Below are 14,500 nucleotides of genomic sequence, written 5' to 3' on the forward strand. Positions count from 1 at the left end.
ATCAGTCCCCGGGGCGAAATTCAGCGCAGCGGGGGCCCCGATGCGTCGGTGTCCGTGTTATTTACGGCCTCGTTTCGGTGAAATTCACGGCCGTGGAATCACGAGCCACGCTCCGCCACGGCCAGGTGAGCCGCGCGAGCCGCGCGGACGGCGCGCCGCTTCGAGACGCCGACAAAGTAACCGCGCGCTTAAACGATACGAAATATCGCCGTGCAGGTAACGCTGGACTGCGAAAGGAACAGTCCGAACGGAACCTCGCAGCCTTACAAAACTTGTAGATTATTGCCGCGACTTGGGTGGCAACCACGCGCGATAGCATGCATCACAGAGAATTACGCGCCACGCGTATTTCACTAGGAAACGGCGATTGTGCTCCTCCACGTACCTACTCGCCCCAAAAACTGCTGGCCATTTACTCCCAACAACTTCCTATTTGTCACTCTTTATGCTCGCGCGAACTTTATTGCTCTTAAGCCGGGAATTCGTTCCTGAAACTCATTCAATTCGCGGCGAAACGCCGCACAGTGGATCCAAATCGCTGAAAGGCGGCAAACCTCTCAAAACGTAGTACAATTTAGTCAGAAATCGGTGCTCGGGGGTTTTTTGGGTGGCTGAGTACGAATCTGAAATTCGCGATTTTTAAAACAAAATGACGAATCCAATAAACTTGGTATCCTAGAGTTTTCGAGGTCGCTGATTACGAAGCTGAAGTCAAAATCGCAAAAAAATAGATGACGGATCTAATATCCCTGGTATAAACGTTGTTTTTAAGTTAATTTCTGTGAAAATTGATTATTTTCCGATTCTTGACTAAAACGATATAATTAGAATGTAGAATTTAATATGAACGTTAATTTCAAAACTTTTTTAAAAATTATTTTGACAATTTTATTTTTTCAGATTTTTAGCTACAGAACCTCACGATTCGATATATGCTGTAACCTCTATTTCTATACGAAGGCATTTTATTTTTTGTTTATCATTATTTTATGCTTTACTGTTGGGTTATAAAGCATGTCCATAAAAGATGTAACTTATTTTAGCCTGAAAAAGCAACATATGTATTATGTGAGCAGAAATCGGTACAAACGGTGAGTAGAAATACGTACATCGCTATTTTTCGTGAGCAGTAAATACGGACATTTAAGGGGACATTCTCTCGGTCGAAAAATCCGCCATTTTTCGGTGATGGTTTTTATAATGAAATACGCACTTAACGTTTTCGAATTTCGGGGGTATATTCTACCACTCTTGAAATACGAGAAAAAATTATTGTTGTTTGTTTATTTTACTTGTTTACTTAAATATTTCGCAGTGAAGTTGGCGTTTTCAGAATTGCTGGCGGTTGAAATCTCGGACGACTGCACAGTGGGGAAATCTTGCGATTTTATGGCCAAAACCACAAAAATGAAATTTTCGAATTTGACAAAATTAATGCAAATGTCAATTGAAGAACTATATCCATTTTCGTGGTTAAAACCTGAAAACTAATTTTCGCGTGGGGGGGTCTAGAAGATTAATTAATATATTAAAATTTATGGATGTTTGTCTATTTTTTTTTATAGTCTCTTAAGACAGTGTACTAAATTTAGGTAATACAATTTTTCTATGAAAACTGTAAATTATTCCTGAAAAAATCTTTAAAAAAGGCTTACTTTTCCGGCCGTCACAGTGGTGTTCCCCCTTAAGGGGTACGCCACCCTGAAAGTTTTGAAAAAACGCTTTTTTTTTCTTTGCACTTTCTTATTACGTAAAGTTTTAAGAATAATTTAAGCCATGGTAGACGCAAAAATTCCCCAAAATAGCCGAGTTGTAGACTTTAAACAAGGCGCGGATGTCGATGTTCCGCAGCAGGTAGCTACCACTCTACTTTTCTTCTTTTGCGTTTTTCTCGAAACTACATTTTCAAAGATGACCTATCAAATATCTCCAAAACTATTCGTCGGATTGAGTTCAAACTTGGCACGCATATTCTTAATGGTATTATCTACGATGTAGATAACCAGTTTCTCCATCCTATACCCCATTCGTATATAATTAATGATTTAAATTCTATTTTTCATGTGAAAAACGTATAATTTTTTCACTTTGCTCTCATTTGTGCAATAATTTTTTTTTCTCAAATCCCTATGCTACATCGTAGGTATTTTATTAAGGAACACGAAAATCATCGGGTTTTTGATTTGAGACGGACATGTTCGTTATAATTTGTTAGGTTAGTCACGCGTGTAACGGCGGACGAGCTTCGCGGGAGAACAAATAACTCGGTCATTTTTTAATATTTTTGTACAGTATTTACACAATATATGCACTGATACATGCTCTACCCATAAGAACAAAATAAATAATTTTCAACCTCATAGTATCAGTAAAAAAAATTCGTCTAGTTTAGTGCTGTTTCGAGCGCCTCAGGGTGGCGTAACCCTTTAAATGAGTAGAAATTGGAAACATTCACCTTGTTAATGAAACGCCAGAAAGAGAAATTCGCCTAAATCGGCGCCAGACGTAACGCGCTAAAAAGTAGACGCTGTTTGCATATTATATTAACGTCTCCCGATAGCGGTTTCTTACGGCAGTGGAATACATCAAAATCTTAATTAATCACGAAGGGGCCTTGGAGTGTAGCGCACGATTGCTCGCCACCCCCCTCGTCGGTGCGTTCCCGCGACGTGCACGTTACACGTGTTCCCGTCGCTCGTTCATCCGTAGAGAAAGCCGACGTAGACACGTGCTGCGTTTAATAGCGAGCCAAGTGGGGGGGGGAGAGAATATATTAAATTTACTACCTTAGAGCGCAAGTTGCGCGAGGGGTTTACGGCGCCGTATAATAGGACCCCGCCGACGAGGAGCCACGACAGATACAGCTGTATCCCGAAGGCGCGACACTTTTCACGCCCCAGTTTTTCACCTAAACAACATTACCGGCTTAATCTCTTTCGGAATTGTACCGACGAGAAACGTTTTTAGCGGAAACTTCCTTTTCCGTGTCAAGGGGCGCATTCCGCGAGACCCCGGGAGTTTTCAGACGCGAGAGAGGTCAAGCTGTGAGGGGAGGGAGGTCTGAAAAAGTGGACGGCAGGTAATGGAAAAAGTTAAAGGTGGAAAGATTTTCCTTGCAACGCGAAATAAATTCGTTTGGCCGCATATTCGAGGGCATGTCCGGAGGGTGGGCGGGGGGAACGGAACCGCGAGAAGCCGTGGCTGGATGGTTTAAAATTAATTATTCCGATTCGTCGATAATGAGTTTGTTTTGTTTGACGCGCGTGACGCGTGCAGTCGCGCGCTGCTTTCCAATCGCTGGGAAATTACTTTTTCAAGCAATTGACAGCGCTTAATTAGAACGTCAGCGTCGTTTCGCTATTTTACCGCGCCGTTTCCGTGCCGCGGATAAACCGACGCGTCTCAACAGCCACGAATTCGGAACTTGGATTAATCGAGGCACGGATCGAGTTTCCCCCGTCTCAAGTTCGTGCCCCGTCTCGAGGGCACCAATCTCCGTGTTGTCCCGCGTCCCTGTTGGCCCTTCGATCGTTGCAACATCGAGGATCCTAATAATTATTACGGGTAACGGATACCTCGAATAACGGTCGCGTGCTTCGTTGCGAAATTGCGTTCGCGAGGGGTTCAAATGAAAGTCACGAACCGCCACTTGAATTAGAGCTCTTCGAATTCCAAACAATTTCTGCTGCTTTGATAACTTAGAAGGCTGATACTGTAGACGAGAATGGTATACCGCGTATACACTAATTTCTAGTCTCGTCTAAACGTAACACTATAATTGATCACGAAATCCCTGTGAACAATGAACATTGGGCCTGATGAATAAAAACTAAGCAATTCCTGCAAGCAATTCCTTATTAGCCAAATCAATTGCTTAAAAAGCGATTACTTAAAGAAAAAAGGAATTTCTTATTTTCATATGAATAGAAATCATAAGGAATTGCTGGTTTTGCTAGACCGTGTAAGTAAAAGGTAGCTGTGACTAGTGTTCCTTCTCGAGAAATTTTATAATTGCTTATTTCTTATTTCTCGAGAAATACTATAATTTCTCGAGAAACTTAAGTCTAGGGAATATATTTATAAATCTCATTTATTTTCGTAAATTAATGTTTTACTAGTTAATCGCGAACGTATAAAGAGATCTACAATTTATGATACATCTTATTAATAACATTAGAACCTATATGAATTCCAATAAAAAATCACAGTACAGAAGATTCGATATTATCAACTGCTGAAGGTGCTCTTAAATTCTTATTTAAAAAATTAGAAAAATTGTATACTGAATTAAGTACCTAATGAGTTTCTTGTGGCTATTAAAGAAGAAATATTGAAAAGAGATTTTTGCACGATCCAGAATTTCTTCCAAAAGGGTCAAAAGACGCATTTTTCATTTAACAGCCAAGATAGATATTTCTAAAATGTGAAAATATAGCAGTAACAGATTTTGCTATAAAAAAAAATAGATTCGCTGACGTTACATTAGACGCACAGTGGTATTTAAAAATAAATTTTAAAACCAAAAAGAAATGTTTCGCTTTGTACAAATTTTGTATTAAATAAATAAATTTACCAATTATATTTAATATCTATTTTTTCATTTACACAAGTTTTGTACAAATTAGACAGGAATAATCATTTAGTTAAAGTTTTCTTGTGTTTTTGATAAATATTATCAACATTATTCCAAAAATATAATTTTTGCAATATTTTTTTCAATTTCTCGAGAATTCTCAAGAAATATGATCTCATTTCTGATTTCTCGAGAAACAAAAAATACCGAGAAATCAGGAACACTAGCTATGACTGTTGGTAACGTTCTCACTCTCTCTCTCTCTCGGGCTAAATAAAATACGTGTTTTAATGAAGGATATAATTATAAAATCAACTTTATTAGAACTTTTAAATTATGTAAACTATTTTGTTTTAAATATATTTCATTAATACAAGCTTAATGTTAATAATTTGTACTTTGTATTTTCTTCTGAAAATGTGTTTTTAAAGGAACTTTGTTTACATGAACAGTCTGACATATTATAAATAAAACAAGTACATACATAATTTTTAATAAAATACGTACTTATAATATCTAAATAAATTTTTCAACAAAAACATATATTTTTCTATCTAAATTTTTTTTCAAATGGGCTTCAATAATTTTTGGCAGGTAGCTGACAGGTTAGGTTATTGCGGACATCACTCGCGCATCTTTTCTTTGCAGCTCAGTTTACCCCGGTCACTTTGCCCCGAATGTGTACACAGAAGAAAATTAATTATTTAATAATGTTAGGATTAATGTTTTCTCAAACGCGTGTACATGTATGTTTATAAGCTTGTTATAAACACGCAGAAAAAAATGGAGTTAAAATAACACATTTAAGACTGATTTATCCAAAAAGCTAAATTGAAAAAAAAAACAATTGGAAGTCTCTAAAACTTCATTGTTAATTTTTTAAATGAATTTCCATTTTTCGATACCTGAATTAAGGAAGGTCATTTTACCCCGGGGTTCACTTTGCCCCGGTCTCCCCTAATGTCATCCTCAGACACCAGAGCAATGAGGACGCCCCGCATGATGAATGGCAGATCCTATGCCGCGGAATTGAGTTGTCACAGTGGCATCGATAAGTATTCCATCGATCCTATCGTCAGCTGGTGGGAGACACGTATGTGGCAGTTCACAGAGAGCCTGGCTATTAAATTCAGCCACGCCGGTGTAGGTTACAAAGCAACCCGTTGCCCGGCAAGTAATAGGAAACATTACGTTAGAGAAATCGACCCAGCGTTGATATCTTGCTCCGAGGAGAGTCTCCCAGTCGTTGCAGGCAATTTAATCGTGGAAGTTGACGCGTCTCTAACGAGTCGCGGCATAAATTCGACGACTGCGTCGTAAAGCATTCGCGACGCGGCGTTTAAACGTTTCATAGTCGATCCGCGGTTGTAAAGCGCGGCAAAACTGTCGGGCTCGGTTGGTACGCGCATCTGTTACAGAATCACCCTCGACCGGGGCTGGGAGATGCGAGGTGTATCGAATATTTAATAAATCCTCACGACTCTGGCGCGCAACAGAAAATTCCACCGAGGTCCCAATGATCCATTAGACCTCCGAGAAACGATCCATTCTGCTGGCGTAGCTATCTCGTGTTTCTGGAGTGGAAGTGGACAGGATGGTACAAAGCAAGCTTCGGGAGTTTGCACTTCGCCTAACGAACGAAAGTTTTTCAAAACTGCTAGCTTCAAAGTAAACTATTCAGCTACACAGCCGGGGAGTGCGATCGCAGAAACAACAGAGAGGGTCGGATTCCTAAGATCCAGGAGCACCGGCAGGCGTTAGCGCCCGCCGCTCAACCGGTTACGTGTACTTTCCGAACTAACAGGGAACTTCAGCTTTTACAAGTTTTTCAGCGGAACGGCCGGTGAAAGCACTTTCTGGGTCAATAGCTGCAGAAACAAGATCACCGCCGGTCCGAATAAATACCGCGAGTTAAAGACCAACACGAGGAGAAACTGGTATCCCGTTACCGGCGAGGAGTTAAAGTGCAGTGGCAACTGAAATGCACTCGCCCGTTTCCGCTCCCTCCTCGGCCGGCCGGCTAGCTAAATACAATCAGAGGCGCGTTTAACAATAACGCGATTCCTATCCGAGCTCGCGCTGAACCGATCCGAGGGGGAGTAATCGGTCGCGCGGCACCTGAATGGGCGCCAAGGGCTCTTGAATCATAAGACGACGGAAAGGGTGGATACGGGGATGGGTGTTTGGACGGACGGAAAAAATCTCTCCCCGGTAATTTCACCCTCTCCTGTCGACCTATCCCATTTCATAAACGGCTGATGCCATTCGGCGTCCGAGGTCCGTGAGAGCTTCACGGAAGAGTTACAGAATTCGTTTTCGCCGGGCTTTTGAGCCTTTGTCCGAGTAACGATGGCTCTACTTGGCGGAAGCACGAAGGGAATCGATCGACGAGCTTTCGAACGGAAAACGCGCAATCTTATAGTCGAACCAACCCCTCCTCCCCCTGCCGAGCGGTCCTCGGGCCTCCTCCTTTTCTTGGCTCCCGGTGAATCGGCTTCTTTTCCTTCCTTTCATTCTTTTATCGAATTCTATCTGTCTCCATCCACCTCATTTTCCCTCTGACATTTCTCGAGTTGCAGCCGGGAACTATGGCCGATCGTTAACCCAGATTCAGCCCTACCCACGACACTTTAGACGTCTCCGAGTTGCCAATAGCTCGCGAATGTGTAACGTCTTGATCGCGGGGGTTCCATCGGACGTCGCGGCTAAGAAGCTTCTCGCTCGTCAATCTCCCCCCGCATGAATCGAGGGATCCGCCGCGAGGGTTTCGGTAAATATGCGCGTCTACGGGGGTGCGTGAAACGACACTTGGATGGGAGATTGGCTTAATTAGTCTGTCGAAGCGCTGAGTGAATATCTGAGTATTTTCCTAGGGTGCGTAAGAGTTGCGGCATTTAGGGAACGGCCTATGGTGCGAGTGGCACATAGGTGGCGCCCCGACAGTGTTGTGCGTTATGTAGCGACGGAGTAGGAGAAAATGCAGCGACGTTATGTAACACGAACAAAAACATTGCTCGCGAATGTTTTTGTCTTTTTTTTTTTGCCGTGTCCTCACCGCCGCAAATAGAACAAAACATTCACGTAGGATTCCTACGCTGACAAGGGAAGATCCCGAACTCGAAAATTGTAAAAATTCTGAAACTTTGTGAATATGTAGGGGATTTTCTCCTGATTACAACGCAATTTTTGGTTGCTGCCCAAATTCACTCGAAGGCGGTGAAATTAACCCCTGAAAATTCGGCTATTTTCCGATTTTGTGTTTTAACTCGCGAAGTGTAAGAGATAGGAAAAAAGTTCCAAGACAAAAGTTACTTCTTTTAATTAGATCTAGCATTTGGTAAACAAATATTTTACAGTTCATGAATTATCATACAAAAGTGGAAATTAACCGGATTTTCAGGGGTTAATTACACCCCATTAGAGTGAATTTGGGCAGCAAACAAAAATTGCGTCGTAATCAGGAGGAAATTCCCTACATATTCCTAAAGGTTCAGAATTTTTTGAAGGGTGTAGCCGGATAAGCATAGTGAAAAGTGCCCCCGAACCAAATTGAACTTTGTTTGCGGCAATCGATAGGTTCCTCTAAGAAAACTATTTCTGCCAAGTTTCAACCCGATACCCCTACTACTAGGGTAGTTACAGGGTGAAACGTAATTTACAGTTTAAGCTCCATTACTTTTGTTCCATTGAATAGAAACTTATGCAAAAAATCAGAGGCCTTCTGCCCATTGATACACGTGTCTGTGAATTTTCTCAGAATTTTCAGTGGCAAAACCGAATTTTAAAAAATTCAAAAATATTAAAAATGACGATTTCAAAGTAAAATTTTCAAATTACAACATTTATATTTTTACAGTTTTGGCGTCTTTGTACGGTCATTAATGTCTAATTTTTTCAGATTTTTCGAAAGGGTGGAACGCAGTCGCAAAAATCGAAAATTGAAATTTCTTACCTTCCCGTACGCAAAGTTGTGGCATACTCGTACGACGAATATATTTTTTTCATTAAACAGCTGTTATATGTAATTCTAAACACTTTCACATGTCTTAAATGAGTCAATGCAATTAATCTGATAGCATTTTACCGTTGATGAGGTTGAAGTTTTACCTAATTGCGTGTATAAGTGATGCCAGTATGTAATAAGTTTCACCACGACCAGAAACGCGGCAAAAGGGACCTCGGAAAGTCGTGGTGGCTAAAGGCGGGATCTCCTAGCTACGACAGGTCGCAGCGACCGGTTAGAATCCCACGACTGCAAGAGAGAAACAGATGTATACTTCTCCATTGCACTAATCACTAATGGGACCCTGGCCGGTCGCTGCGACCTGTCGCAGTTAGGAGATCCCGCCTTTAGGGAGAAACAGATGTATACTTCTCCCTTGCACTAGTGGGACCGCCGTTGGTCGCTGCGACAGGTCGCAGTAGCCGGCTGCGACCCCACTAGTGTAAGGGAGTAACAGATGTATACTTCTCCATTGCACTAATCACTAATGGGACCCTGGCCGGTCGCTGCGACGTGTCGCAGTTAGGAGATCCCGCCTTTAGGGAGAAACAGATGTATACTTCATTGCATTAATGAGAACCCGGCCGGTCGCTGCGACTTGTCGCAGTTAGGAGATCCCGCCTTAAGGGGAGGTTCTGGTCTAGAGCCCCAAAAAATAGGTGATATTTAGGAATTAATTAAAGGAAAACTACTATATATAATTTAATGGGACTTGTTGCATTGTATTAAGGATGTCGTATGTTATAGAAATATATTTTTTGTTTTATAATTAATCAGTGCAAACAGCCCTGGGGAGTCGTTAAAGTTAAGGCGTCAAAAAATTGATCCAAATCGGTGGGACCTGTATCTCTAAAAGTTATTATCCGAGGCTCTCTTTTTCCGTCGCTTGTAGGCGGAGGTTTATGCCTCAAGGCAAGCAGAGAAGCGATATGTTCTTCTCATTCCCCTCTTTTTTCTCTGCTCCACGTGGTATATCGAGACCGAAGGCTCCCACCCTCGTGGGTTTCCGTTTTGAGGCTTTGCTTAATAGTCTGGAAACACCTCTCGCCACTTCGGAGGAGAGGTTTCCCAAATGCAAGCTCATTTGCGCAGCGGAAGCTTCTAGGTGGTAAAAGCTTCTTACGCACGATAAGGAGATTGGTTTTCTTGCCGTCGCCGCATTGATTAAACTACAATAAGGACAATCAACCTTGAGGCTAGAACTTCGACAGCCTTTGACGCTACGTGGGGAAGGAAGAGTAATATAGGTCAGGCAGAGGAAGGGTAAGGTGGAGAAAAGTCTACTAACCTTTGTGCAATACTGTTTCTACTTGTTACGTCGTACCGAGTAACGGAAAGATTACCGAACATTCTGTGAGTGTTGGGAACCGAAGAAAGAGAACATTTACAGGGACCCTGTCTTACAAACTCCAAGAGAATTCCTGCGCGAAGTAAAATATCGGCGCTATAATCGTTGCAAGATTCTTGGAGACACCCCTTCGAACTCCTCGAGACAATACACTCCATCGAAAGCTTCGATGCTCCTTCATCCTGGCATCCTTCGAAAGTAAATAACGCGCCGCGCGATTCTCGAGAAACCCCAGCGCCGTTCGTGGTATTACTTACGTGGATAGGGACGTGGAAATTTGACAACGGAGGGTAGAAGAGGAAAAAGAGCACCGCAGACGGTAAATCGCTCCGAGATAAAAGCATTGCCAGCAGCAGCAGCAGGCCAGTGCCATGAAATCGACGTGCCAGATCGAGCGGATTCTCCTGCGCATCCCCGATTCAAATTACCCGGGGCAAATTGTCGCGGGTCCGATCGAAAACGCGTTTCCACGAGAAGCTTTTAACGATTAAAACGTCGCTGCGCCGGCACGCGGCCACGTTCCCGCAATTACCCGCGAAATCGCTGTAAACAAAGCTCACAAACGCTTCACGGAACACCCACAGATTGTTCCTGGGGCGGCGAAACTAAGGTGTTCCGCGTTTGCACGAAAAGCGATTATGAGTTTCGTTTGCTCGTGGCAAATCTATTTGGCGCGTGCTTGTTTCAGTTTCGCTCGCGATGCTGGCTGTTAACTCTTGGACAGACCGATGGAAAAGGGAACGCAACGCGAAGGGTATGATCTAGACTCGCGCAGCGAACTCTCGATGCAACGGCGAATTATTGGGGTGAAATAAAAGGATACCTTGGTTTCCCACGGAACACGAAACTCCCTGGAGGTATCGCGAAACTTCCAACCACTTTTCAAAGATATTGTAGTCTTAACTCCTCGAATGTGTCCAATTCGGTGGCTGCAATTTTCCGCAAGCCACCGAACACTCTTGGCCTAGTTTCCCGCCGACAGTTCCTCTGGTCACGGTGCCATTAATATTTCATTTTGAACGCCTCCAATCGCGGCAATTAATACGTTCTACGAATTAGTTCCAGCGACTTTTCAAACGACACGAAGCGATGATTTGTAAATCTCCTCCAGTTGATTCTTTTTTCTAATTTTAATTTTAAATTTTAATTGTAATGGTGCAATAAAGTCATTTAACCCTTCGCGGTAACACCTTCTTATAATCACAAGTTGATCACACGGGGTTCACTGTACCCCAGCGTCATTTTTTGAGTCACCATTTTCGTATTTTTGAATTTTTTAACTTTTCAGTGATGATTGTACGTTCGTAATACTTATACAATCATGGTCTAATAGACTTTTCCTAGAAATGTAAATTCTGATATGATAAAATTTGTGATTGAAAATGAGCGATTTTCCACGGTTGTGGGGAAAAAGCGATTTTTTAATATTTTTTTTTTCATGCGATAAATCCCCTTTGGAAGTCGTAAAGACATGACATTTTAACTCGGAAATTATTCTTGGGGTAGGAGAGACCGGGGCAAAGTGGGACGAAAAATGTTTGAAGTCGAATAAAATTTTTCCCTATCAATAAAAATGTGTGAAAATAGATTTATAATATAATTTGAACATTACTATTGATAAATGACGAATATCAATACTTAAAATAAACTTAAAGTATATTAAAATTCAACTTAAAAAGAAAATGCAAAATCTACATATATGGGGTAAAGTGAGCAGAAATAAAATACGTGTTTTAATGAAGGATATAATTATAAAATCAACTTTATTAGAACTTTTGAACTATGTAAACTATTTTTTTTAAATATATTTCATTAATACAAGCTTAATGTTAATAATTTGTACTTTGTAACTTTGTACTTTGTGTTACTAACCTAAACTCATTTTCTTCTGAAAATGTGTTTTTAAAGGAACTTTGTTTACATGAACAGTCTGACATATTATAAATAAAACAAATACATACATAATTTTTAATAAAATACCTACTTATAATATCTAAATAAATTTTTGTACAAAAACATATATTTTTCTATCTAAATTTTTTTTTCAAATGGGCTTCAATAATTTTTGGCAGACAGGTTTCACATAAAAATAACGATGTTTTAATAAGATGCTTAACGCACTCTCCATGAGCCCATAAATTGCACTCCTGGCATTGAATCCATTGCTCATTCGAGATAGATTGACTATAAAGTCTTTGGCATACTAGACACGAACAATCTTCTTCATTTATTCCTGTTTTTACAAACTTCTTTTTCACTTCTTGTCGTTCTTCTTTGATAATTTTTTTTTCCCAGGTAGCTGACAAGTTAGGTTATTGCGCACATCACTCGCGCATCTTTTCTTTGCAGCTCAGTTTACCCCGGTCACTTTGCCCCGAATGTGTACTCAGTGGAAAATGAATTATTTAATAATGTTACGATTAATGTTCTCTCAAACGCGTGTACATGTATGTTTATAAGCTTGTTATAAACGCACAGAAAAAATTTGGAGTTAAAATAACACATTTAAGACACATTTATCCGAAAAGCTAAATTGAAAAGAAAATCAATTGAAAGTCTCTAAAACTTCATCGTTAATTTTTTAAATGAATATCTGAATGTGCATAATTATCATTGTGGAATCACACACATTTATTACGTCACGAAAATTTGTAAATATATTCTATTATTAAAGAATAAATTAAGGAAGCTCATTTTACCCCGGGGTTCACTTTGCCCCGGTCTCCGCTACAATACATCCCGTGTGACCACGAAGGGTTAATAATAATAATAATTTCACACGTCTCAACATGCTTGTTACCATTCGAAACGTCTCACTACCACAATTTACCTAAAACTGTACACGAAGGTGTGAGATTGAGATACCAAATCCCAATTAGAAACTTGAAATGGCCAGGCCATTCCTCATTCCGCGCCATGCTTATAATAATTCACCCTTAACGCGCAGTCGTTTCGCTGCTTGCCAGCAAAAGTGCCTCGCAGAATTACGAGGACCAAAATTACTTTCCCCGTCGAACTTATTAAATCTCCGTAAAACGATGGTCGGCGCTTTCATTAAAATCTGGTCTCGTACTTTTAGCGAGAGCTGGTGCGAGTCCGCATCGGGGGAGTGTCCGTACCGGAAGCGCGCCACGTAGCCCACCACCCCTCTGTTCGCCGGGGTCATGTAAATCGAGTTTAACGACCCCGTCGAGTACGTGCATTCTTGAGAATATAATCAATGCCTGCTTCCCTTTCGGAATTCCTCCAACAGCCGGGGGACTCTTTCAACCATCATCGAGCCGCTCGAATATCTTATGAATCGTGAAATTCCCGCGTCAGCAATTTCCCCCCTTTATACCGGAATTATTGGAGAAACAGAAGGGTCGAAGAGCGGCCGACGGGGAGGAGAGGAATATATAAGTCTATCGGCCACGAGTCCGCGCCCTTTGTCTACACGACAGCCACGGCGGAGCGTGTCGCCAAGTTTTATTTTAACGAGTTCGTATGTACGTGCTCGTCGTGGCCATTATTTTCTCCCGTGTACGTAAACTCATTATCCACCGCTTTCTTTCTCGCCGTCAATCATTACAGTCCCGCGAACTACTGGTAAGCTTCACAGGGATTACATCGAATGGGATCCTCAAGCTCGTTTGATTCGCACGGAAGTTTGGTTGTTTTTTTGTTTTTTTGTCGACGAGCGATGTCATTGAAACGTAGAACGATCGACAGTTGTTTTGTTTCCTGGGAAGGTTCGGACAAGATTTTTGGTGTAATAGTAGGGGAGAATGGGTAATGGCGGTCACTTAAGCAGTGAGTGTAGTAAAACCAAGTTGTAAGGTGCAATATTTCTTGAAAACGATTTTTTTATAAACTTAAACTATCAACCTGTTCGTAGGATATGAATATAATTAATTTTATATTGATTTATTCAATAAAATTACAAAATACAGAAATGATGTGTTTGACAGACATTGTACACACCTACGGGTACCGTTAGGGAACTAGGTTTTGATCAGTTTAGAGGGCTTCCCGCTTTAATATTTATTTTTAACCTAATGAAACTTTAAACCATAGACTTTTTTATACTAAAAGATGAATTAATGTTTAAACTTTAAGGAAATTTTTTTAAAAGTTGAAAATAAATATAAGTTAATTATTTATAAGGTGACTAGGAACTAGTTTTGGATGATCTAAAGTACATGGGAACTAATTTTTGATCAGGTCAGGAACTAGTTTTTGATCATCTAAAACACGTGGGAACTAATTTTTTGATCAGATGAGGAACTAGTTTTTGATCATCTAAAATATATGGGTACTAATTTTTTGATCAGATGAGGAACTAGTTTTTGATCATCTAAAATATATGGGAACTAATTTTTTGATCAGATGAGAAACTAGTTTTTGATCACCTAAAATATATGGGAACTAATTTCTTATCAGGTAAGGTATTAATATTTTATCAGAAAGGCATACTAATTAAAAAGAAAGTACCAAATAAACTTATCTTTAGTATTATACCTATATCTTCTTATATCAGAGATTGGGATTATTGAAATAATTAAACCAAATTAGTTTCTCTGTAAATAAGAGATTT

At 40.6% G+C, this 14,500-nt stretch overlaps 1 protein-coding gene across 4 annotated transcripts in view; it reads right to left on the reverse strand.

Annotated features, from left to right (window-relative positions):
* Kug (FAT atypical cadherin kugelei) overlaps positions 1–14,500 on the reverse strand; it is a 508,387-nt gene that overhangs the window by 85,853 nt on the left and 408,034 nt on the right. The window lies entirely within an intron of this gene.

The sequence above is a fragment of the Andrena cerasifolii genome, chromosome 3 (genome assembly GCF_050908995.1).
Source record: "Andrena cerasifolii isolate SP2316 chromosome 3, iyAndCera1_principal, whole genome shotgun sequence".
NCBI classification, from domain to species: Eukaryota; Metazoa; Arthropoda; class Insecta; order Hymenoptera; family Andrenidae; genus Andrena; species Andrena cerasifolii.